Here is a 27,225-nt window from a genome sequence, read left to right as displayed (position 1 = left end):
TTGTATCTCCCCTTCCAGCAACAGGTCACACACGCCTTTTGGAGGAAGTGGGTAAACAGCATTGTTGCTACGTGGTTGTTTTTTTCTTTTTTTTTTTCTTTTTTTTTTTTTTCTTTAAGTTGGTGTTGGCTTGGGGCTAGAAGAAACCATGGGGGTAGCCGAGCGGGATCGGCTTCCCCCAGCCCTGTGCCCGTGGGACAGAGGAGCCGCCCGGCTGCGCGGGGCTCTGCGTGTGCCTCGCTCGCCCCGTCCAGGCCGCGCGGTCCCCGTGCAGCGGCGCAGCGCAGTCCGCAGCGACCGCCCGGGCAGAGGCCGTGCCCGTCTCCCGGCCGTCCCCCGCGCCCTGCTCCGTGCGGTCAAGCCCTTCCCCCCGGCCTCGGAGGAGGGGGATGTCCAGTGCAAACACGGGACCCCCACACGCCATCCCCGCCGAGCACAAAGCGGGGCCGGGACCCCAGCGCAAAGCCGGGCAGGCTCCGGGCCGCGCTCCGAGCGCCGCTCGGCACCGTCACCCCTCGCCCGTCGCGGGGCGCGGGCGGCGCCGGGTGGGCTCAGCGCGGCGGTGGGGGCACGGCCGGCCGCTACAAATACGTAGTTTTGTTTCCCTTGTTGTCACTACACGGGCCGCACAAAGCCCCGACTAAGTTTACTTCCACTCTCTTGTTGGGATCTTTGTTGCTAAACCGCACTTGACGACAAAGGAAGGAGGGGAGAGAGGACCCGGAGCGGGAGAGGGGGGGAGCCTCTCGCCGCCCTGGCCGCGCTCCCCGCGCCGCTCCGCGCCTCCCCTGCCGCGGCGGGGTCGCTCCGCCTTTCGGTGCGACGGCGCTGGCGGCGCGGAGCCGGAGGGGGCGCGGGCGGCGGGGGAGCCGCGGGGGCGCAGCGCGGCCGGAGCGCGGCCGGGGCGCGGGGCGGGGGCCGGGGCACGCGGGGCGCTCCGGGCCCTCAGCCGCGGCGCTGCGGCGCCCCCTGCCGGCCCGGCCGCGCCCCGGGCGGGGAGGCGCCGCCGGAGCCGCGCGAGGCCGGGGGGAAGGGAGCGGGAAGTGACACCCCGGCGGGATAGCAATAATAACAATAATGACAGTAATAATAATAATAATAATAAAGAGGAATAATAAAACCGGCCGGTGAACAGGGACGCATCTTTTTTTTTTTTTTGTCCTTTTCTTCTGTGGGTGGATTATGCAAATAAATCCTATCGGGTCCAATGCGTTTAATTCGAAAATGTATATATAACCCCTAGATAAGTGATAGGTGAAACCGTCGAAAAATAGGTGCAAATTATGAGATGTGGGATATAACCGGATTCTGATTGTCCAGACCCTCCTGAAGACGCGGCTGCTGTTTACTCTCTTTTTGTTCTCCCTTTGGTCTGCAGTTGTTAAAGTTATTAAAAAACAATTGTAGGGATAATTATTTAGAATTTTTTTAAAAAGGGGATGGGTGGGCGGTGTGGGTGCTTGCTCATCGTGCTGAAGCGATGAGCGAGGGCTGGCGGTGCGCAGGCAAGGGGTTATTTTTGCTCTGGCTGGAGCTGCGGGAGGAGCGTGGGCCAGAGCTCCACGCAGGACCGGGGCATCGTGGGCTGCCCTGTGCTCACCGAGAGCTCTCGGGGCCTGGTCCTTCCCTAATTGCATTTATCATACCAATAAAGGATGGGAAATGCCTAACAATTGTGCTATCGGGAGTATTTACGGCTCTATTTTAATTAACACTTTTAATTATCGATGCAATAAACTGGCATATATACATAATAGTGCAATACAGGAAATAAGGTGAGGGCGATGGCTCTTTTGGGGCATTTTATGCCTTTCCTCTAGGTATGGAGGTTTGAATGGTTGGGAATACACACACGGGTGGGCGGAAGCAGAGGCAGACCGGGAAGCTGGCTACAGAATAGAAAAAAAAAAAAAAAAAAAAAGCAGCAAGAAAAAAAAAAAGATGAAATGGTCCCTGATTTTCTATATTAATGACAATAACACCACTGCTCTCTAAGAATACAGCCAGGGAAGGGAGGCCTGCAGAGGGACGGTTTAATCTGAGTGGATTTAAAAAATCGTTGCCTTTGGTATAATTTATGGAAATGAAAAGTGCTTACATTAAACAAATAGTCTGCAAATGTTCTCAGTGATGGGCTCTGCGGCACACGCACTCTTGTTTCCAGGTTATGAGTGTCTTAAAAAGAAAATGAATGTTAACTACTTGGATTTCATGTATTTGTTGTTCTAATACTCGCCGATTTTTCTAAAAGCGCTACGGATACAACCTATCGTGTTAACTGTATCGGAAAGAATATACACGTTTTCATATTATATTTTTTTGCTTGAACCTACCAGTAACCAATCTAAAGCAAACTATTAAGCAGACTTGTGGAGATGGGAGATTGCAGCTCCATTTTTTGTCCTTAGCTGCAAATAGAGGTTTAACTTGCAGTAATTAGGTGAGAACTAGCCAAGCATCTTACTATTATGATGCTTGTTAAAAACGCTTCTTTTCTGCATCTGCATTTGAGTGTGTTCCCCTCCACTCTTAATCTTCTTATGGAAATGAAGGCGAACGGCAGGGAACCTGCAGAGACTTAGAGAATGTCCTTGTTAACTGGAATTTCTCAGCATTGCTAATTAGCAGAGTTTGACGACCACCAGTATTGGGGAAAGCTCTGTTTAGCCACTCACAAACCCTTCCGAGGAAGAGCAGACTAATTTTATTTTGTAATTAAAATCTGAAAAGGCTCCTATTTGACAGTTAGGGCTATGAGAGTTTTATCTCCCCGTGAAATAATTACTGCCTTGATAACTCAATTTTCTGCAAAATGTCAACTGTGAGCTCCAAAAGTTTTAATTTCATTACGTTAAAAAAAATAAATAGGCAAAGACGAAAATGTACAGATAAATTTCCTCTTGCCCCTCTTGTGCTGTAGCAGCCCAGCGTTCGGGAGCCGAAGTTAGTCAGGGAAGTTTTAATGAACTAACTATAACCCAGTCTCTGAGGAATTTCAGACATCACATGGTGAGTTTGCAGTAGCATCCCGAAGAAAACTTGGGGAGATGGAGTCTGAAATGCCCTGGAATAAAAGCCACACTTGGAGCGGGTACGGGCCGGGGAGAGGGGCAGGGGCCGGGGGAGCCCCGCTGGCCGAGCCGCCTGCCCCAGCCCCCGCAGGGTCCCGAGCGGGGCGGACGCAGGGTGTCCCCAGCCAGAGAAGGATGTGACACGGCTCCGGCCGGAGAGCCGGGGAGACCCTGCGGGCTCTCTAAGGGCTCCCGGGAACTTGGCAAATTTGGCGGGGCCGAGCCGGGGTGAGGCTGGGGCCGCTCTGCCTGCGAGGCCCGAAGGCGGCTCTTCGGGGAACCTGGGGGGAGCCGGGGCGCCGCGGCAAGTGTAATCCACTCTGCTTGCGTTTGGGATGTTTTTTATTATTATTTAAAACGGTCTAATCTCCTTTTTGTCCCTCCCTGTCCAGCAAGTAGCCCGATTGTCGCTCTCAGAAGTGGCATTACACGTACAAACCAAGGAGGTGGCGAGCCGCGGCCGGTCCCGCCAGACCCCATTTCGCCCAATAATTTCATTCAAGGGCTCTAAGGACCCTTGAAAGCCGGGGAATGCCGAGGGAGCCCCGCGCTGCTCCCGGCCTGTCCTTTCATCCCTGCTCTCCCGAATGGAAGCGCGGGGAGGGCACACGTGCGGCCGGGCGGGCAGCGCACGGCCCGGGCCCGAGCGGGGCCGCGGCTCCGGGGGCTGCGGGGGTCCCGCTGTGCCCCGAGCGGCCCCGCTGCCACCTCCCCTCCGGCACCACCGCACGCGTGAGCCGCTGCTGCGGGGCTGGGGCGCGAAAAACCAAAAGAGCCCAGAGGGGTAAAAAAAAAACCAAACAAGCGGGGGGAGAAACAAAAATTAAAAAGAAGCATTTCTGCTTTTGTCCGGTGTTGCGAGAAGAAAAATTTAAAGGAAAAAAAAAACAAACTCGGATCCTGGAGGGAGTTTAGAGTGCACAATAAGCAGCAGAAAAGCCGAATCGCACACACCATCTCTCGAAGTAGCTTTCAAAAGGCTTCTCAATAAAAGGAGAAGCCGATTGTCCAAACAGGGTTCCATGATTCTTCATAAATAGCCAACAGCTTCCTCAAACTGCCCGCGATTTTTGCTCTGCATCTAAAACCACACTGCTAGGCTTTCTTTCGCAAAGGAAAGTATAAGTGAAGAACATACTTTTTCTAATGTGATCTTTAAAATAAATCAGAAAATCAAGATCAGTGGCGAGGATAAACTTAGGAATTACTGTACAACGTAACGGGTGAAATTACAGTCGAATGTTGGCTCTTTAGTAGGAAGGCAACCCCCTCGAGCGGGATCCTTTTTGGCAGTCTATTTAAAGTTATCTTTCCTTCCTAGTTTTATAAGAACAAATGAGTTTTCTTTTCCCATTGTAGTTGAATGAACTCATGTATATTAAACACAAAACCCCTCCTGAAGAACGCTAACTGCTTTGCTTAAACCCACAAAGGCACAAAAATCCAGAATTGAAGGTTTCCAATTCCTGAATAAGTCCCCTTAACTCTCTCAGGCTCGCAGGAGAGACTGGGGACATTCTCTAAAAGTCTTAATGCCTGGAAGGGGCTATCTCAAATGTATTGTCTTTTCCTAAAGTTGAGGCTTCTATTTTATTTCCCTCTTTCCCCTTCACCATCTTTGTGTTGACTTAAGAAAATAATGGTCTAAAAAAGTGTCTGTTCATGGGATCACACGTGTCGCCCAAATCAAATGAAGTCCTCTTTGGCCCCAGCACAGTTTTGATGGAATTATTCCGGTTCTTCCATTGAATTCACACCGTTTCCCAAAGAAGCTGTGGCATTTTCAATGGGAACGCCTGAGGCACAGCCTGGGGTGCTTCAAGGTTGCTTCTCTCAGCGCACCTCAAACCATGGCATCCCGAGGCATGGTTTGAAAAGTACATTACAAAAAAAAAAAAAAAAAAAAAAAAAAAAAGCCCTTTCCAGTGATTCTCAGATCACTGACAAGATCGCCCATAATGGAGCCAAGACGGTGACTTTTATCTCGCTGTTCCTCATAGTCCTTAATTTGGAGCTCATTGACAGGACAGACGGTAATGACACTTTCAGAACTGTTATGGTCTGGAGTGACAATCTCTCCATCTCGCCCATGGTTTATTGACACCATGGGCTCATTGTATCAACTTAGGCTTGTGATTTCAGAATTCTCCAGCGACGGGCTCGTTGGGAGGATTTTAATTCAAATTATACACTAGCTGTCTATACAGTGAATTCATATTTAGACGGCGCTTAATCGGAGCAGAGAGATGGTGCTATAAATAATAACAACAACACTTCCCATGTGTCTATCCACTGTCCTCCACCCGAAGATCTGAAAGAGCGTTTGCCAGAGGAGGCCGGGGCTCAGCGGAGCGAGGCGAGGGGGTCTCGGGCTCCTCCAAGGCAGCAGAAGGGAGCCCGTGGGACTCCCCGCCATCCCCATGGGCTGCGGCCCCCAGGAGGGCAGGAGAAACGCTTTAGGCACACAACGGTTCAGGCACTGCGCGGGGTTGGGTGCGGGGTGCTGTCGGCGGGATGTCACAGCCCTTTCTCCATGGAAATCACTGGACAACGGGGCTTCTCCAAACACCCCGCCTGTCCCTGTGGGAGTTTTCCCGGTGGGAGCGGATGAATGTGAGGAGAAAGGCCCAGGGGGTGCCCACGGGCTGGGACAGAAGGGACGATGCTGCGGGTGCTCAGGACAGCAGGTGCCAGGGACGGGCTGAGGGGGAAGCAAGGAAAGGTGATGTGCGAAATTGGCCTATGAGGATGTTTTTCTGGTTTGTTTCTTCAAGTCTCCCTTTCCACCGCTCTCAACAGAGAGATGTAGGAAATGCCGGCATCCAGAAACAACTCCTTCCAAAAGACATAAATAAACTAAAAATGCACTTTTATTCCAAGGGGAGATGAACGAGACCAAGCACAGAGCTAACCCCCCCTCCCTTGCTGCCAGCAGAGCACAGAGCTGACCCCCCCCCCCCCCCTTGCTGCCAGCTGTCTGCCAAGCCTGGGACCCGATCCCAGATTTACAGCATTTGCTCCCTTGAGTAACGTCCGCAGAATAAAATCCGGCAACTGAGTTACGAACCGAGCCCAGAAAAGCCGCATTTGGGTTAAACTGATCACTCGGGACCCTTGATTTTATGTACCAACTTCTGCCCTAGGGAGGGGGGAGTTTACGACCCCTTTACAGCCCCCTCACAAGTGTTGTTTCTAAGAGGAGCACTAACAGTCCCTCTCCTGGAATCGGGTTAATCATTCACCTTTCGGCAGGAGTCACTACATTTTTGTAAAGTGCCTCCTGACGTTAAACCGTGTGTACAAGCGCTCTGTATTTTTTCCGTTTCCTGTGGTAATTGACATATAATACCTCTGTTTATAACTGGCTTGACAGATCCATACAGATGTATATTTTTGCTTAATTTCAGAGTTACATATACCAAACCCATGCTAACTAAAGAAATAGTAAAGGAAATCTGGGAATTCCGTTGTGCAGGAAATCTGAGCAGGGCTCTTGCTATTATTTATAGAAAATGCCATGTCTTTATTTTGGGCGCTCTTACTACAGAATTGCCTTATTAGGGAGTCTCGAGCGGAGATCAAACTGGAAAATGGAGAAAGTATGCTCAGCGCGACGAACAATAATATTTCATAAAAACCTATCTGAATATAATTTCTAAAGTGAAAAGTTTACTGTGAGACCAACAGCCATGGGGTTCATTTAATAGAAAAACTGCGGCGTTATGACTTTCATCCAGGCTGTCAACAGGAGATACAAAATAACCCCAATTTAACAGAAATAATTTGGTTTCCATTAGTCTTTCTCTTTCCACGCAAGACGCATAAACCGTGCTGGGTATTACCGCAACTAGCAAATACCACCGTTAAATGCAGTACACTGAGCTACGTTCACACTATAAAATAAGTAGAGAATTAATCTAAAAAGTTGGTGGCAATGCAGCACGTCGCATATTTTGGCTAATCGTTTTATATAACCAGGTTTCTTTTAAATCTGCCATCTCCACAGTGAGGAAATAAAATCACACTCCAGGCATTCGCTTCAGATAACGCTTCTTCATTTTCTAGGAACTGGGGAGGGGTGTTTATTTTGCTCCTTTTTTTTTTTTTTTTTTTTTTTTTTTTTTTTTTTTTTTTGAGGGGGACTGGAGGTGAGTTTATTGCTTCGGGTTTAAGCATATGCCATTTGAGAAAATGTTTCCTTAATGAAAAGGAACTGTTCAACGCTGCTTACAAGCAACACCTGTCAACACTGACTTATTTAAGACACGTTGGGAGGAAAACACAAGCACGAGCATCTGAAAGGCTGGCATTTGCTGACAGCACTGGAACACCGAAGTTGAGAACGATGAAAAATTAATCCTGATTTTTTTGTGCCTAAGGCTGCCAATAAAGAAGTTGGTCTGCCGGGGATGTCCCGCCGCGACGGTGCGGTCCCGTAGCAGCTCTCCTGCTCTGCCTAGGTGCGGGAGAGCATCCCATATCAGCATTTCTCTAAGACCCAGGCTCATGGAAAGCTCTGCTTAGAAAGAATTCGGTGCCACCCCACTTATTTTTCGCCCACATTCATATCTCCGGAGAGCAAACGGAGCAAGGTGCAGTTGGTTTCCCTGCCCGCAGTTGCCGTGCTGGGCTCTCTGCTCACCTTGCCTGTCCCTACCTCACCTCGCTTTAACCCCAGCAGGACTCCGAGCCGGTTGCAGGTGCGGGTTCCCCGCCGGCCGGTGCTGCCGCCGCTGCGCCCGCGGGCGTGCCCGTCCCGCGGGATCCCCAGGGCAGCCCCGCGCGGCCGACAGGGGGCGCCGCCCCCCGCGCGGAGCGGCCGCGGGAGCGGGGGGAGCCCGGGGGGAGCCCGGGGGGAGCCCGGGGGGAGCCCGGGGGGAGCCCGGAGCCGAGCGGGGTCGAGTACAGATCTTTAGTCGTCGTGGATAAAAAGAGATTAAAGGCTAAATTCTTTTTTTTTTTTTTTTTCCTTTCTCTCTCCTTTTTTTTTTTTTTCCCCCCTGTCAATTTTAACCAACTACGGAAATGTAGAGCTTTCATCCTTTGATGTTTCGCAGAAAGAAACTGTTATATCGGTTGTGAAATTACATCGTCTCAGACCCAGCGAACCAGCCGTGGAGTGCTAAAATAATTTAATTAAAAAAAATAATAATATGAAGACCGGGGCTTCCGCAGAGGCACTTAAAAGCTGACACGTGCCCCTCCATCTCTCCTTTCCCTAGCGCTCCCGATGTTTCCTGACTGCCGTTTGATGGGAATAATTAAAAATAAGATAACCCCACGCTGGCTGGGGGCTCGCATCCATCGCTTGCGGCGTGCTGTCCTCACCCTGCCCCTGCACGGCCGGCCCTGCCGTTCAGCCCTGCTCTGTAGAGGCAGAAGAGTGCAAAAAAGCAAATCGCTAAAATCGTAAATCGAATGTTGGACTTTTACCATATTAACCATAAATAAAATTGTAACCGGCTACCCACTTTCCCCCTACTACAAAACCCCTTCACCTGTATTTAAATAGCACGTCTTTAATTACAGCAGTTGGGGATGTATGAGGCTGAAATGAAATTAGCAGTCATTACCAGTCCTTTAACTCTGTGGTGCTTTTGATCAGCACTAAATTAGCTTTCCAGTCCTAACAAAGGCTCTATAGCAAGCAGTGGGCTGTAAATAAGACAGCTCGACCTGCCCTCAACACCTTTTCTCTTGTCAATCACAGCTCTATCATTCAGCCCAAGATTAACCTTTATCTACCAAATTCTTACCAAGAAAAAAAAAAAGGGGGGGGGGGCGAAGAGGGGGAAATCCAACCTCAACTTTGTTAACTGTAACTAAAAAGAGTTTCCCTTTAAATGATATTATAATGAGCCAATATGTCAAATTCGGGCCTTTGCCAGCCCCAAGTGCATCAGAAGGCAGCGGCGGGCAGTAAAAGGTATTGATGATTTATTACCGACTTGCCCGGGTGCGGACCCCGCGCAGCCGGAGCCCGGCCCGGCGATGCGCCGCCTCTGCCCGCGGCGCGGCCCCGCTTTGGGCGTGCGGGCGGCTCGGCGGGGCCGGCCCCGCTTTCCCGGGATTGGGCCGGAGCCGCCGCGCCGCGCCGCGGGAGGAGCGGCGGCAGCGCCCACAGGGGGCGGCAGAGAGCGGGGAACCCCCGCCCGGGGCCGCTCCGCGCCCCGCGCACAGCCCCGGAGCGCTCCGCGGAGCGCCGGCCCGCGGCACCGCCCGGCCCCGGCACCCGCGGAGCATGGCGGGGAGCGGCGCGCTGCCTCCGCGCCCGCCGCCCCGTGCGATGCGCGGCCGCGGGCTGCGCGCCTCTCCGCGGCTCGCAACGCCAAAAAGCGGCCCCGCCTGGAACAGCCCGGGCGGCAGGGCAGAGTCCCCGCTCTGCTCCCGCGGGAGAGGAGCAGACAGGGCAGAGGCAGCCCGCGGACCGGGAGCGCTTCTGCGCAGCGCTTCGCTCTCGATGCGCGGCCGCGCAATTTCAGCCGAGCCCAAACCCGTGCGCGAGTCGCCGAGCTCAACGCGGTGGAGCTCAGAGCGGCGGGTCGTAGGTGGGAGCTACATTTCCAGATCGTTTTAAAGGTCACGGGGGAGGAGGGGGGAAATACTGTGAATGTCAAAGTTGTGCTGCAGCTACTTACATGTCGGTGCCAGAGCAGGGTGGTGGCTGTGAGCGGTTTGATTGGCAGCTCAACGCGAAAGTCCGCGCGGACTCCGGAGCCCGGCGCAGCCCCGGGGGTCTGAGCACTTTTCACCGGACAGAGGCAGTTGAAGGAAGCTCGCACGTCCCCTTCTCTTCTCCTCTCCTCCTCCATCCAGGAGAGAGAATGAATCCATTTCGGTTTTTCTTCCCCCGGCTCTCTTTCCGTTTGCCTACACATCCTCCAAGTCCTAGCCCTAGCTCTTAACTGCAGTCCCTGGAACAAGAGGGGAAAAAATCGTTTATGGCTTAAAAAAAATCCCAATGGCTGATTTTGTGTGTGTGTTATAAGAATGCACCCACAACAACAAAAAAGTCACTTCTCTGTCCCCCACCGTACAGCAGAAGAATAATAAAAAAGCTTTATATTTTTGCAGTGGGTATTCAAAGATAATTTGATGCCATTGTTTCTGCTACAGATGGTTCTTTTTAATACAATAACACTGCTCTTTGTGCATACTACACACAATAAAAATCGAAAGCGTTCTCCTGAATAACCATTTTGTTCTCGCTTGTATACAGGCCAACAAAAGCTGCCGTGAGGTAATGGGTTCTGTTTATTGAAGCCATAGAATAGAGGTTTGATAAAGATTTTTGTATATGGGGGAAAAAATTAAAATAAAGACCTCGCAAGGTCGAGCTGATCTCTGCGCATTTATTACCACTGAAATATTTTATCAATATATTTCTTTGAGTTGCAGCTGCAGGGATCCCTCCTCCCCTCCCCCATCCATAATCAGCCCAAACATCTGTTTCTTTGAATTTGGGGAGATCTACAGTCGTGGCCAGACCTAAAAATCTAGACTTTGAGAGCGAGTGGGGCAAAGCGGCTCAGCGAGAAGGCAGCGGGCGCTGGGGAGGCGAGGCTGAGCAGCCCCGGCTGTGCCTGTGTGCGCCTATCTTTGTGTGCCCGGCTTTGCAATCTGCTGTCCACGCACACGCACACACAAAGGCGCAAACTGCTGCTGACAGCCCCCGGGATTAGCCCCCGCGATTTTCCTGCGCCTGTCCCTGCGCTCCAGCAGCCTCCGCGGCGCGCAGCTCCCGCGCAGCGCGCCTCTTGCGCGCCTCTTGCGCAGCGGCGCAAAGTTCCTGAGCTCCTGCAGAGCCGCCCCAGGAACGGCCCGCGGCTGTGCCCCCGCCGGGGCCGCGGAGCGCAGCGGCGGCAGCAGCCGGGCGGCGGCGGGTGCCGAGGGTGCTGCGGGCTCCAGCAGAGTTCTGCTGCGCTCCCAACTTTCTGCCAAGTAATGAATAAATTAGCACCGCTGAAGAGGGAAATAAATGTTAGAGGGAGCCGCCAAGACCCGCAGCGATTTTTGACGTGAAAGTTGTTTCACGGGTCAAGAATTCTGCGCCCGAAAGTCGCCCCGTTACCTAGTTTGGGATCTGGTTACGACTGTAGCAACTCGAAGAGAGCCCCAAAGCAGTAGAAAGTGCTTAGACAATAGGGCTCTGCGGGAAAGTTGTTAGTCAGTGACTGTGTTTGTCTACCTTTCTATAGGAATTAATGCCACAGTTCTCTGTGCCTCTGTAGCCTGGACTGACAGTAATCCACCTCTGTGACTTCTGCCCTTTGTGTTTTCACAAAACTCGGCTCACTTGTAGCACGACAACAGCACGGAATAATGACTTTAACCTTCAAACGTTCTTTAATTAGCTTTTTCAGCAAACTAAAAGATGTTCAAATGAGCCCTTTGACAAAAACTGACCTGAGCCTTCAAATTCTACTTTCACTTTTGGGACTAAGACGTTATTGGTTCGCAACTCGTCTGAAGTCATCTAATAAGGGATTATTTAGGAACTATTACCCACACGCCAATTAAAGCCTCTCCGATGAAATTCGGGAGACAAAGATAAGCATCAAAACGGAAAATTAAACTATTTGCACATGGCTTGTTTTTCAACAACCCATTTTGCATCTCAGGATAAACATCTTCTCCCCAGCCCGCTCCGCCGGGGCGGGGAGGGTGCGGGAGCCTCTGCGGGGCGGCCGCGGAGCGGCGGCTGCGGCCCCGGCGGCTCCGCACGGCTCCGCGCAGGGGCGGCGCTGCCGGCGCCGGGAGCTCGGCTTGCCAGAGCCAAGGGGGACTCGGACGGAGGGTGGGTGGCAGAGTTCATCTCCAGCCACAGAGTTCAGGCAACCTCCCGTCATTTTGCAATAGCCTTTACGTGTTCAGGAGCAGGGGGGTGGGGGAAATGGCATAAAAGAGCCAAGCGTGTCAAAGTTCAGGAAATCGTGCAAGAACTTTTCTAGGATTCTCGAAGAAAGTACTCCTTCTCCTGAATAACTATTTTATTTCTTAGAGCAGGGAAGGAAAGAGATCAGTAGGAAATGCCTATTTTGACCTACGGTGGTTCTTTGGGATAAATGGGAACCAGGGTCTGAATAGTTTGATACTGACTTATGAATGAAAGATGATTTTTTTTCCCTTTGCCAGAGAGAATAACCCGATGGCTCAGAAATTTCACGTTGTTCTGAACCGCTGTAAACAAATTTTGGAGAGAGTTTCCAGGCAAATTACAGCAGCATCCTACGGCAAGCTGACAAAGAGATTCCAGGAATGCCACGCATCTAGGAGGGAAATACGAATCCCTCTCTTTAGCCTGAAGCACGAAATTGGCTTAAAGCTCATTTTGCAGATAACCAGAAACGAAATCACCAGTGCGGGGACCGAGTAGCAACAACTTTATAACGCTTTACAGCAATTTCTAAGACTTTATGGAGGGAAAGAAAAACAAACAAACAAACAAACAAACAAAAGTAAAAATGTTAACCGCATATTGGAACGGCTCTGAGAGAAACTGGCATATTAACATGCGTTTTCCGCCCTGCTCTGAGGAGGGCTGGGCTCCCACACGGCCATTGGCACCTTTAAGTCTCTATTCCGAGACCGATCCCCCGGGGTGGGAAAAAACGTTCTAAATTTTGAATTTCACTATTCATTTTAGGCTTGGAGAAATAACCCCCAACAAAAGAAAACATCCAAACCCAGACCACCTGCGTCCAGGTGCAGAGAATAAATAACGGATTATTCCAAGCTGGCTGTATAGAGGATATATCTCTAAGCTGCATATTCCAGCAGACCACTAAGGTGTTTGCCAGACACGGTCTCCCGTAGAGGGGCTGAGTGCTGGAGTGTGACCCAACACCGTGTCCAGAAAAAAAAAAAAAAAATCAGAATTTTGGAGTTCCTATCCAGGACAAAGCACTGAAGCTGTTTCAAAGCAGAGGGGGAAGCCCGGCTGCTGCTGGTATTTCTCGCCCCAGCGAATATTTCTGCCCCTGCCGTGACCGCGGTGGCTCCGGCACTGCTCAGCCCCAGCCTGTGCCTGGCTCCGCCGCGCACGGCCCGCGCTCCCCGCGCCGCGGCTCCCAGGTTAATCCTCCCCGGAGGAGCAGAGGCTCACACCACACGGGACAAGCCCTTCTTTCGCATCCTGCCTCGCTGACAGGAGGGTTAAAGTTTAACTCCGGCGGGCCGCCCGCGGGCCGGGCGGGAGCGGCCCCGCGGCGGAGCCCACGCGGGGAGCGCAGCGCGGATCCCCCGAGCAGCGCCCGCTCTGCCGCCGCCACCCCGCGTGTCCTCCGGGACTCCTTCCCTGGGAGAAGGCACTTCCCAATCTATTCCCAGAAGTTCTCAGCCTCTCGTTTCACTTTAGCAACGTTCATGCTTTTTGAACCAAAAAGCTGCGAGTGGGAGCCGGGGTGTGGTGCCCCTGAGTGCTCCAGAGATGCGCTCCCCGCGAAGGCTGGACACGCTTTCCACCAAGCTGCAGCCCTAGCAGGACACTCGGGACACACCGGCAGCAGGCTTCTTTTGGTTGCTGCCCCCAGCCTTCAGGGATGGGGAGGTAGAAAATCCATTTACCCAAAAGCAAAGAAGGTGTAGCACACGAGAGCGGCTCTCGAGGAGCGGCGGGTTTGAAGGGCAGGCGGGCCTTTTGCTGCATGGAAATCTACGGAAGAACTTCAGACGTGCCTCCTAAAATTGCAGAGTTTTCTTCTCTTTAGTTGTTTTTTGTTTATTTTTCCCCCCTTTTATAATGGCTTCTATGAAAGAGGCTGCCTATTTATTACCTCAATACTTGCAGCAATAATTTTGCTATGGTTGGCTATGGTGCTAAATATGCCTTTAGTGAAAGATGAACACTTGGTATAAGACAAACTTCTTCTGGGAAGAAGAGCAGAAAGTACAGCACCAGTAATATTCTGTATTTTGTCCAAATATCTCTTGCACTTGATACTTTTATATGTTCAACTCCCCAGATGTCAATTTTCTTTGGAATCAGACTTTTTTTCAAACTAAAGATGAATTTATGAAATAAAAGTCGTGTGTCAGTTATGTCTACACTACAAATACATATTGATTCTGAAAGTGTTTTGGTAAATTTAATTAAAATAAACATACAATGAGCATACATATGCACACAGTATATACACACTTTGCACATCTCATGCACATGGTATACATTGTATATATATTAATATACAGTCTGGGGCCTGGTTTATAATACTGCACATTTACAGGAGTCTGGAATTCCCTTCACACATACTTCCACATGTTCACATAACATTTGCATGTGCTCTTACATCTTAAATTTTGTGGGGAACATAATTTTGAATGCTGAATTTTGGCTGTATTACCATCGAGTAAAGTGACAATTCACAATCAGCAAGCAAGTAATTTCATAAAACTTACATTCTCATTGCATTCCTATTGCTGCTGTGAGCAGACTGGAGCTGGAAAAGAGAGCTCCCATCTTGGCAGGAGGACCCCAGGGAAGTCCAGAGTGCTCTTCACTTGCAATATTTTGACTGGCACATTTTTCATCACCATTCATTTAAGATATAAGGGGTGAATTTGGGGAAATTAATTTGTTTCTCTGTGGTTTCAATAAAGCTTCAAGTAGTCTATCACCACCTCATGACAGTAACATCTGCTGGTCCTCATAACTTGCAGTGACTTACTGACTTTATGAGGTAAATTCTGTTTATTTGGAAACATCCACACTTAGTTAGACTCTCACAGTATTTGCCTCCTGTTATTCTAATTTTTCTCCAACACCTGCTTTCACTCTAACCACCACAGAACTCAGGTCAGTCAGGGTCCATAATGGGCCACAACACATGCTACTCAACACTTCTTCCTCTGAGCAGCACAGGCCCTAAGCAGGAATCCCTCTGCAAAATTTGAAACCCTCCACAATATTACAGAGTAGCAATTCCAAGAAATCCAGGTTATTTGAAAGAACACTAATAAGTGAGAATACGCTGAAATGAGGAATAGTTTGCTGCAGGAAAAGGGCAACACCCTCATTCTGTAGCTGGCACTGAATTAAAAAGTATATAGAGGATTAGATATCAACCACTCCTATCAAATGCAAGGCCCAGGAACCTAGGGGGAGTGAAGTGTGTGAGAACAGATGCTTAGAAGGTAAAACACCCCAATTAACCTCATTATCTGTTACTAAACTGTACTATTAATATTCTGTGTTTTTTCAAATCACTGTTGCTGTTGAAGAGAATCTGTTGACTAGCACGTGTTTTGCTGTAGTCTCCCAAATCAGCACTGCCCTTCTTAAGGTCAGTGGAATGTATCTTAAAACATTCATATATTTAAAAAATATGTACTGTCATTTTAATAGGCACCGTGGATAGTTTAATTTGTATCTGTATTAAATTAAACATATGGTGAACAGGGTATAATAGATTTTCTATAATTTAGCTGCCAGTGTGGCAACAGAAGCCAGTTACTCTCACCAGCAGACTTGTCAGTGGTTTGTTTACTAGCTTATTTGAATTAAAATAAAGCTTCGCTTCTGCTGACTGCACATCATTATCTATGAGACCATAATCCTGCTAGCAAATCCTATATCTTCCAGAACTGGCTCTTTTGTTTGGGATTACTGAGAGCTTAGCCTATAACAAAGAGGAATAAGGCATCCCTCTCATCCTCGTAATTAAGTGTGGGGAGTAATTTAGAAACAAACCCAGAAAGATGTACAATTTGGAGTTCTGCTTCTATACAGGATTGGGGAACAGAAGACAAACACTGATTATGTTAGCACAATATTTAAACTATTAAAATACTGTAAAAGAGGAATTCAGCTTTTAGAAAGAAATGGCACCTATCAATAAAGTATTAAGTTGTTTACTCTAGAGACATTTTTTATGCATCTGAAGGTATGCTGGCAAATTTGGGTGGAGCTTGAAGACAACAATTTAAAATGTTTTTCTACATGCAAACATTACCTATATTTCTCTTTTATAACATATTAATTTTTAATTTAAAGAGTATAATTTAATATATGAACCTTTTTTGTTTTTAAAGTTCCTATTAAACATTTTAACTATTTCTGATTAAAAATATTCCCTGCTGTAGGAATATCTCTGGCAGTTGAACATGCTTGTTTAAATGCTCTAGTTTGATACATACAAGATTTATATTTTCCTTTGGGAAAACAAGTAGCTTGAAGTTGTTAACATTTTATAGCCACCTTAGGATTGACCATAGCATTCACCAAGAAAATAAAGAATATTTTAACACAGGTACTCTGAGGTCATTCTGAATTATATCAGCAATCTTTTGACTCTGGTGTTTGAGTTGTACACATGTCACCCAAATCTGTTTCTTCTCAAAACAAGAGCTATGCTATGTAAAAGTAACAGAAATTTAAAACTAGGTCACAAAAATAGAAGCCTCGGGAGTATACAGATACACAATATCTATTTGCAGAGGGCTAATAAGGACAGGGGTTGATTTATAAAAGTCTTCGACATTAATTGTCACAGATGGGAATTCTGAGGACCTCTGTGAAACCAAATGAGGCCCTAGTGAATTATAAAGCAGGTCCTCAGACTTTAAAAACATTTAGGCAAAGTGACAGTTCAGAACATCTGTTAGCCTTCTGTCTGAGTATAAACTGGATGTCATGGAGTGCACAGCTGTAGGCATTTTCTGCCTCTTTTTGCCAACATCTGTCACAGCATTACAGTAATATAGGTAATTATCAACACCTCATATAAACTGTTTGCTATTTTAATTTCTGAATAAGTAAAATTAGCATTATACCCTTTTTCAAAAAAAAAAAAAAAAAAATTCAGCCAGGGAAGAATACACATTTCCTTTTAAAGCTGAACGACATATCATTTTAGGAGAGCTGAAATTCAGAGAAAAAAAATCTATACTGCAAATAAGGTCCTTAGGATAACATAAAAGACTTAGGTGAGAACAAGTTTAAATATTCTTCTTTTCTCTCTATGTCTCTTAAAAAAAGACATCTAAATCTCATCTGTCATAAGCAAAGAAGATCAGTAGCAAGAAAAGATAGGAAACCGTTAATCATCTATGTTTTTTTTCCATGCACAAGCAGCTGTCAAATGATGCATGTTTTACCACAGTAACAAAGCCAAGGGCTCATCAGCACCAAGCAATTTTACTGTCAGCTGGTCATCCTGCTTCTCAACAGGGAGAAAGTAAGAGATCACCTCACAGCAGTGCACAGAAGCTCAACCCCACTGGCTGAGCTGAGTGAGCAGGGAAATAACCACAGGACTTCCAGAAACAGAGACACATGCCAGGGGTCCTGTGGCAACTAAACAGGAAGGGGTACACAGGAAAAGATGCTCCAAACAAACAGGCCTTCAAGCCAACTTGTCAAAACCACATTTAGTTACCCCATCAAGGAATGGAAACCACTGCCCAGCCCTGAGGATCTTCTATGTGAGTGTGGGCAGCACAGAGAAGGTTACAAGAAATGACAATGTACTTTGGGTTCCTCAGTTTTGGTGGTCCAGGTGATAGAGTTTGTAACAGTATGACTGGCAGAAGGCAGCTTCTTATCATTTGTGATTATCAGGCTCCTGTGAGATGTTTCTAGCTGAACACCAAGACAATCAGCCTTTGATAACAGTGTCTGACTTGGTGGTTGTCTTAATGAAAGTGATTTTGTGAGTGCCTTTCACTGTCCTTTAGAGCCCAGGACAAAAAATGGTAGAACAACAAAGCAACCATCGAACAACAGCAGTGGCAACATGTCAGCCTGAACCTGCAAGTATGAACCTGGTGACAGAAAATAATCACGTGGCAATGAGTTTTACAAAATTTCACGGAAGCAGTGATCATCCCCAGCTCACACTCATTTTGCTTTCACCACAAAAAGAATAGCACCTCTGCTAGAAGTTAATGTTCCAACACGGAAAACCTGAAAAAGTGCTGTTAGCTCCTTTTATAAAGGAGACATATGGAACAAAGTGGTCACCAATATGCTATTTTTAGTGCCCGAACTACAGTCCAAAATATAATACCCAATTACTTGATATAGTGCTCTATACAGTGTCTGAACAACAATAGTGGACTGAGAAGCAAGAGAAAGCACCAGAATATGGTTTTGAAGTCATTCAGATTTCATGTATTTTATTTTCTTCTAAAAATAAAGGCTTTGAAAAGGGGTGCAGTGCTGTCCAGGCTGAAGGAGGTGGGGGGAGGAGAAGAGCTGAAAGAGAGATGACAGCATTTGGAGGTTGAGCAAGAGAGAGAGACCTTGACTAGAGGAAAAGGCAGCTAGGGCATGGATAGCCAGAAATCTAGAGAAAAGAAGGACAAAATGCATCTGGGGTGCAGAGCCAGAGGAAGCCACACACACAGCTGTATGTATACTGGTAGGAAAGACCACAGTCATGACAGACTCTCCAGTTTGGGAAAATACAGGATTTTACTAATTCTACCATTTCCCCTAATTTCCACCCTGATGGACTTGTGATCTATGGTGGCTGACCTGCAGATGTATATATATATTTTTACAATCTCTGCTAGCAGTGCAGGAATTTTACTGAGGACAACTCCGTGCCAATGTGATTTGTGGCTGATCCAGCAGCTTTGGAAGGAGATGCACACATCCTTTACTGTCAAGCATTCTTATTTTCTCCTTCTCTGTCTCTTACTGCCTCCTCAGCATTTTTTACATGCCTCCTCCTATTTTCTCCTTGTGCACAGTCAAAATTAGCTGAAATTGTGGATCTGTTCCATGCAGTCTGAGGTCCACCATTCTAACAAAGATAATTCAGTGGTCAGGATTGTTTTCACCATGGTCCTAAACCACTGTGAGATGTTTGTAGGAGGGGACACTTTCAAGAGCTCCATCCCTCCACTGAACAATTGTTGGTTTGGTTTTTTTTTTTTTGCCATCTGTAACACTGCATCCAGGTGGATGCAAGGCAGATTTTACCAAATTATAAGGTGCAGTATAAACATTTTCCTCCTGCCTATGGTTTCAATGTTAAGATTCTCAAACATTTATTTTAACACTTGCAAATAAAACTATCTTACATATTCCCATCACCCTACTCCCTAAATGCATTGTTCAAATGCCAAAGAATATGTGAGCTATTGCAGATCACACAATAGATGCCTACACATTCACTATTCTAGTAATATTTATTATTGAATCAGACTGTTTTGTAAAGAGCTTTGAGATACCTAGGCCATAAAAAGTGTGATATAAAACAAAATGGTATTCAGTTCAATAGATGTCTGATAAGAAAAGAACCCTAAAATTTGAACAGTTCCTCCTCCCCTTAATCAACCCTAACAATGGTACCCCAGTCTTGGTGCTCCTGCACACAGCAATATCTGTCTTTTAAAGAGAGGAATAGGAACATGCCACTAAAAGAGAGTGCTCATTGGTAGAACATTGTTAGGTGCTTTATAATTGATAGTTTTCAGCATCAGCACAAAGGTAAGGGCTTTAGCCTTGAATACTACTCACTAACAATATACCCACATACAGAAAACTAGTGCTAAATGTATTTATTAAAATAAATGCTTTAAAATAGTCTGCTTTTCATACAAAGTAATTATCTTACACTATGTGTAAAAGGTACTTTTGTAATCAATGGTATACAACCAGCTTCAGATACAACCACACACACATCCCATTACACACAGTGATGCTCATCAGATTGCATGGGACTGAATAATTTCATTATGTTCTGTAGCTTAATTCTTCCATTCCTGTAGCTTCAGCTGGAATTCATCCAGATCAGCCCTGTTTTCTAAGATTAAATCAAAATACTTCAAGGCCACAACTAACAAATAGCACAATCAGCTCTAAACATAGAATAAGGTATTTCAGACTTTTTAGAGGCTCATAGTTCCTATTATAATAGTGCCAAAGCAACAGGATTTTTTCCTTTTATTTTTCTTCTTCTTTTTTTTTTTTTAATTTTTGGCACTTCTAACTCATTAATTACTGAAGGACAAGAGAAATATTTAGTAGGTATGAGTGAATTTTGTAGCAGTCAAAATAGAGAGTAGCAGTCAGCTGGTGCATTTTAAATGCTCTAAATTTTCCCACATCCTGCCTAAGAAGATAACCACTAACAAGCTACTAATGTATTAATTTGCCTTTTTTTTTTTTTTTTTCCTGTTCATTGGATATTCCAGCACAGTCAGGAAATAAAAGAAAAAGTAAAAACCAGAAAAAAATATAATATAGTAACAGGTCATGTTTTTTCTACTGGACAAAAATAATCTTACTGGTAGAATTAAATGAGTAATCATAAGGGTAAAATGTTTTAATTATGAAAAATGCTTAGTTTCATCTGGCTATCTGTAGAATCCTATCCTATCTTTTAATTAATTCATTTGCAACTATTTGGATGACCATCAATTTCTTCATAAAACTATTTGACAGTGGCAGGTTATGCAAATTCTGTTGCTAATTAGTTAATGGCTACATTCACCCTGTCAGTGTCTGATGATCAGATACTTGTACTTCCAATTCTTACGCCTACAAACATTTTTTTCATACAATGCACCAGAATTTTTCTGTACTTGCATAGAGTGGACAGCACTGATCTTGAGTGGCTTTTTCCCCCCAGGATCAGTGTTTCCATGGCAAGTCCTGTGGGGATCTATCTTGTCTTTTCTTCTCCACAGTAGGCATTTAGGGATAATAAAATAGTTAGTGAAGAGGTATGTTCTCTGCTATTTTCAATAAGCTGATGACAGTCAACATTACAATCCAGACCCTCAAAGGCACTGGGAAATCAAAGAGCCTTAGGCTCCTCAATGCATTCATCCACACGAGCCTACATCTCTCAAGTATCTGATTTATCCTTTTAAGTGTTCCACCTTGTGGGGACAGGGACACAGAACAGAGTTAAATGACCAAAGATCTCTGGATAAGATTGAAATGATGCTGGCTGATCATCAAATGACAGTGACACGACTTCTGTACCTTTGATTTTATCCTTTCTTTGTAATGCCCATGGACAATGTGGAGCTGCTGCTGGCCCTCACTGCTGCTGGGTGCACAGTGACAATGTCCAGGACACTGCTTAGCATCCTGAGAAGCAAAAAGGAACTGTGCTGCTAATTCTAACTTTTAATTGAGGTTCCCTTAAATATCTGTGGCAGTGCTACTCAGGTAGTGATAAAAGCTAAATTAGAAAACCAGAATCCTGTAGACTAATTTAGTCTTGGACCCCTTCCAGCCTAATATTTATAAATAGTTCTACCAGAAAAAAATCACTTATGAACTGCAGCTCATTGGTAACTGCTGGACTGCAGCCTTGGTGAGTCAATTCATTTTGTTAGTACTGCTCTGCCAGTGCCAAATGCTTGAAATTTATCTTTTTGTGTCCTTTTTCTACATTTACTAATGCTTTACTCATACTAGGTATCATGATATCCTTTAAGGTGCTTCAATTATAGGAAAAAAATAATCCAAGTGAAAAGTCCTTTGCAATACACATCATCTCCTCATCCTATTGCCATTAAAATGTTCAATTTTCAGAGTACCAAGCATAATTTTCTTTTTCTTACACTCTTTTTTTTTCTGGTATCTTGTTATATTTCCATTAGAACTCTGGAAAAGGATGTATTTTAGTGGATGATAACCAAGATTATAATATTTAATAGATGCAGCAGCTATTCTACATTTCAGAATGACTAAATTTAGTCTTACTAAGAAAGCAGAAGTTTCGCATTTCTTTTAATCAGGACACTTTTTTCAGATTAACTAACACATTACTTTTCTTTCAGAAAAGTAAGAAAGAACATTTTTTTTTAATCCTAAGCATTCCATGTAATTAAGGACACAAATTATAAACAAAATGATACATGCACACACACAGATTGGAAAAAGCCACTTAAATGGCCAAATCACAGCAACCCTCAGATGAGCTAATTTACTCTCACTCCCTGCTTTAAAATAGTGCAGAAATTGGGGTGTTCTATTGGGGAGAGTGAATAACAATTTATTTCCAGTATGTATAAGCCAGTTTAGCAGTCTCAGGATGGAAACCAGATTTTCCAGTATCTTCCATTGACTTTCATAGCTTTATTTGGTGTGATTACAGATTAAAATAGCACAAGACCTGATTACATAAAATGTGATACCAGAAGAATGGTGGCACCATGGCTGCATCCAGTCCTGCATCCTCCTTCCACAGGAAAGGTCAATGAAGGTGTACAGTAGAGCTGCAGGACAGAGTGAGCAGAAAGTGGCAATTCCCTGCCATATTCACCCCATCTCCAGCCATCTGAGGACCAGGAAGTTTCTGAGTCAAAGACATATTTTAATTTTATTTTGAAAAATTTTCATTGCCTTATCTGCCCCCTATATTTTTAAATTTTCTAATCATGTAAGCATTACTGAAGTTCCATGGCAATGAGTTTCACAGATGAATTGTGGACAATGTGGAAATACCACTTCTCAGTTTGTTTTTAATCCTCTGCCTAATAATTTTCTTTGCTGCCCTCATTCTTGCTCTGGCTTTTACTGATTCACCTTAAGAGATTACTCTCACCATTTTTACTCAGCTACTTCCCATGGGAAGTTTCCAGCCCAACAAACCTGCACATATACTCAGTTTGTGAACAGATTCCATTAAAATTATCTAGTTTATCTTGGAAATGCTCATGAACAATTTTTATTGCTTGTTTAGTTTTTGATTATTTTTTCCTTTGATTGTTTGCTTTAATCACATTCATTTTTTTGCTGACAGAACACATGCAGTTCTACTAGCAAGTGTCCAGCTGCCATAAATAATTATAGGGTAGGAGAAGAAGGGACAAGTAACAGGGACAAGGAGTGGCTGGTAACTTTTCATCCAGATCAGCAACATATCCTTAACATGAATTCACATGATTGCTCTCCAGAATTCAGGAGTCACAGGGTCACTATGGTGTTGTGGCTTTATGTCTGCCATGCCAACAAGTGGAAATTTGCATGGAAACCCACTGGGGTGGAAAAAGGATTCTATGAGTGGTTCTCTGCAGTTTGCTGGTTGGAAAGAGCATGACAAGCCTGGTCCCAACCTGGCAGGAGGCTAGGATGTGACTCTTCCCTCTTAAATGGTCTTTAGTCCTTCTTTACAAGTAAATAGAAACTGCTCACCTACCCTGGCCTCTGCTTTTGCTATTTTTAAAAGATTTCGAGTTACCTAAATTTTTTTGTGGTCTTTTCTTTTTCTTCTTTTCCTCTTTTTCAATATGAGGATTTTACTTCAGAATTGTCTTCACAGGCTGCAGTTACTTCCTAGCCAAAAGAATGATAATAAATGACAGTTTACTTGCCACTGGAGAGGAAGGGTTTGTGTACCTGTAATAAACAAGGTGACAGAAACACCCTGTGGAATCCAGTTATGCCTGTCTGCAATTATGCTTCAGGTAACACCACCATCCAGATAGCTTCCTTTTTTATTATTATTTATCAAAAATTGAAACAGAAGAACCACAAAATTAATTTCAGCTGTTAGACAGAATAGTTTCCATTGGACTTAGCAGAGAACTCAATGTTCCCATCAGTGGACTTGATGTTCTTAACTCTGAGGATGTCACAAAAAGCTCTTTGCCCAGGGCACAGGGTATTGCAGGAGCTGCTCTGCAAATTGTCACATCCTTGTTCCAAATTATCCAAAGCTTGCCAAGCCTTTGGGTATATCATATTATCCATCTTTGGTTCATTATCTATTCAAACTTTTGGGAACAGTGTGGGAGAATTACTTTCATTTCTGAGTAACAGAGTGTCTGGCTTTGATTTCACTTCTATTTGTGGCTGGTATTCATTTAATCATTTGAGTTTTTAGATGAGAAGATGTTACAGGATTTATAATTTGTCAGTAAATGAATATTTTATAAAGATTGGGATAGACATCTGATACTCAAAAAACACCAAAAAACCTTTTACTTGTTGGAATGACAAAGGCACTGACTGATTTAGCAACATTTCCTCAAGTCTTTCCTCAGAATGTACTTTGTCTTTTTCTTCTTACACTTATGTTTCATCTTGTGAGTTGGTGTTCCTCCTGCCAGCATCTGCTGGAACATAAATGATTCTAAACCAAGATGATCTGACAGTTGAAAACAGTACTAGACACTTATTTTTACATATTTTGAATTAAAAGTTTGCTGTGTATACCTTGAGGCTTTTGGACAATATAAGTAAAATTAAGGAAAAGCATGAGCTCAAATTTAGAGCATTAGATAAAGTAAAAAAAATCCTGCAAAATGACTTTTATTCAGAATAAACTGGCTTTTCTTTGAATCCCTGTCCTATTGAGTTAGTTATTTTTTCTAATAAATTTTGTTTTTGTTTAGCTAGTAAATCCACAGAGCAGCAGGGTGTGCCCTGTGCCCCAGCACTGCATAACAACTCTGCATCAGAGCTTCCCTGACTAAATGTTCTGATTTTTTTTTTTCCACTGGCAAAATATGAGAAGCCTGCAAAAGAAAGGAAGTATAAAGGTGCTTTCTTGCTATGTTTAACAATAAGTTTGATTGCTTCCTTTGGCTACTGTTCACTTAATCAGAGTTGTGCATATGCAGTGGTGATTCAGTAGATGCTGCAGTGGTGGAAAGAGAAGCTGGTCTGTGAAGATTCCCTTCTGTGCAGGCAGCAAAATGAACATTTGTCCCTTTCCCAGCACCAGGCAGCAGAAATTAAAATAAATGAGAAGAGTTGATTAATACACTGTCCTCCAGTGGCAGCTGATTGCCAGGGAAGTTTGGAGTCCTGCATTCTGACAGAACTAAGGGCAGCTTTACAGCCCCTGCCCTCTTCTTTCAGCCCCATGTCAAGTCAAAGCTCCATCCAGCCAAGGGATCAGGTCTGGTTTTGCATTACATTTTCTAGGCTCCATTTTCCCAGAGCTCTGTATTCAAATCTGTAAAGACAAAACTCAATGCTACTGTTCCAGGTTTTTAAAAGAGATTTTAGTGTTGCTAACATCTCATTTTTATGAACAACACTGTTGTTTGAAAGTGTATCAAAAGCAAAATGAAAATTTATTCCTACTTAATATGTGAAATTTTTAAAATACTTCTATTTTTATCATAAATCCCTCAAATTAAAACATTGTTTCATTAAAAAGGTTTGTTTTCCTTAGTTTGGAGACACAAGTAGGAATTTAAGGATAATAGAATACAGCTATACTGTTAAGCCCCATATTTATTTTTGGTCCAAGCACAATGTATGTTTTGAGCATAACTACACACAATTATTTGATTTTCCAATAATTTTTAAGAAACGTTTTTATATACAACATATTCCAAACTTCTGCCACTATTACTTTATATCCTCACTGTTAAAAAATTTTTCCTATAAATTGGAAAAGTGGGTACTCTTAAGAGAGATCCTTGGAAATTTTCACATAAGACAGACTAATCATTGGGAAGAATCCCTCTGTATGGCCTGGCTTTTCTTTTCTCATGGTAGTTTCTATGAGTTGTGAGATTATTAATACTCAACATTTTCCTAGATTTTCAAGAGATTTTTTTCTGTTATTCTGTTCTTAGATAACTGAGAAACATGAACATGGGGGCTAAGAATTTTCACCTGATTTTCTGGGATGGGCTGCATTTGGTGAACAGATTTAAGGTAACCAATACCACTGAGGAAACACTTAAAACATTTTTTTCTGCACTCGTGCCTGCACATGCTGCATTGCAATACAACTGGGAAGCAATCAAGACATACTCAGCTGTACCCAGATAAAGATGGTAGAAAGCATTATTCACAAGCATTTTTCCCCTAAATAACCCCAAACTGCAGATTATTCACCTAGTGCAGCCTGAGAGCAATAGTACTGCAATCACAAACACCCTTCTCCACAAGGGATGGAACCTCCATCCTAAATCTAGACACAATTTAATGCTGTAAGAGGTTCCTCAGTCTAGAAGCATACAGAATACTGAGTGCAAATCAGTGCTGAAAAATGCCCTATATAGTACTAGTTACATTTTGCATTCACTCCTTTTATCTGCAGAGCACAGCTTCCCTAAGTGTAAGCCCCAGTGTGTTCTCAAGCAGAAATAATGTGGTGAAGTTTCTCAATATAACACCTCAAAATATTCTGAAGAACACCTCATGTCATGTAGATACATGCTCAGTTTAGTAATGAAATAAATTAGCAATATACCTAAACTAAGAGCCATAGAAACTGCAGGTGAAACGGTGCTTGTGCTTGGGGGACTCACAACTAAAAGGATGATGTTACCTGTCCAGTTTCCCAACCCCACCACTTTGTTTTAGGGCTGCCACTGCCCATTAATGTGAAACCATCACTGTGCACAGACAGGAGCTGGGCACCTCAACAGAACTGCTGTGGAAGCTCTCCAATAGTGGAGGGCCATCAAGCTGTGTTTGTTCCTGAAAACCACACTCCAAAGCAATGAACCCTGCAGACAGACCCCTGATGGAGACAAGGGCTGTTCCTTGAGCACAGCGTGAGGCTCTCCCTGGTATCGACTGAGCCTCAGAACTGGAGGATTGGTTTTCACCCAACTGAAAGAGAACTGAGAAGGCATCGGCTTCACCCAAGGAAAGAGGTCAAGTGTGGAGAGGTCTTTCTTTCTTGAGTTTCTAACCAATGTTTTGTGAAAAGGACAGCTAAAACATTCACGTGCTAAGGCAAGTGATTCTTGCTTCTTCTCACATCACCCTCTAAGCATTTCAAGAGAAGACAGAGGTCCCTAAGGAAGTACCTTCATCAGCTTGGTGCAGCTGCTGTGCTTACACCAAATAACTGCTGCTGGACCAATTTGGGTGAGGCTGCTCCCTTGTCCTCACAGAACTGCTGCACCCTTGCATATCTATGGCCAACCAAGGAGCCACTTAGAGCAGACAGGGACTGGAGCAATTTGCAGAGAGTTTTGCAAATCTCCCCAGCCAGTACATATCCAACTATCTAGGTAATTGCCTCCAGCTGTGCCTTCTTTCTATTTCACTTGGCAACATGCATCCCTTATGAATTTGTTGAGAAATAAAATGCAGTTCCTTTCCTTCCCTCGTCAAATCTACTCTGCTTTGAATTTTTTGCTTTATATGGCCAATTCTTGTGACCATAAGCCAAAGGTGAGAATAAAGACCCATACACAGAGACCACTCCACTTTGTGCACTTCTCTAGGTACAAATCAAATGCCCAGAGGAGGGAGATGAGCACATACAAA

The 27,225-nt window shown here is 45.0% G+C and overlaps 1 protein-coding gene and 1 long non-coding RNA gene across 3 annotated transcripts in view; both read right to left on the bottom strand.

The window, feature by feature from the left end:
• The window catches only part of SOX2 (SRY-box transcription factor 2), a 2,823-nt gene extending 2,651 nt beyond the window's left edge, over positions 1 to 172 (bottom strand). The window contains exon 1 of the mRNA XM_079314896.1: positions 1 to 172. This exon is cut by the window's left edge and continues 2,651 nt beyond it. The gene's annotated coding sequence lies outside the window, so the exon portion shown is untranslated.
• LOC306806303 overlaps positions 1 to 27,225 on the bottom strand; it is a 256,396-nt gene that overhangs the window by 27,170 nt on the left and 202,001 nt on the right. For both annotated transcript variants that reach the window (XR_013775442.1, XR_013775443.1), the window contains exon 4: positions 9,710 to 9,985. This is a non-coding gene — a long non-coding RNA (uncharacterized lncRNA). The remainder of the gene's footprint in view (positions 1 to 9,709; positions 9,986 to 27,225) is intronic.

The sequence above is a fragment of the Erithacus rubecula genome (genome assembly GCF_903797595.1).
Source record: "Erithacus rubecula genome assembly, chromosome: 11".
NCBI classification, from domain to species: domain Eukaryota; kingdom Metazoa; phylum Chordata; class Aves; order Passeriformes; family Muscicapidae; genus Erithacus; species Erithacus rubecula.
The sequence above is the reverse complement of the archived record's forward strand: the minus strand, read 5'-3'. Positions and strand labels throughout refer to the sequence as shown.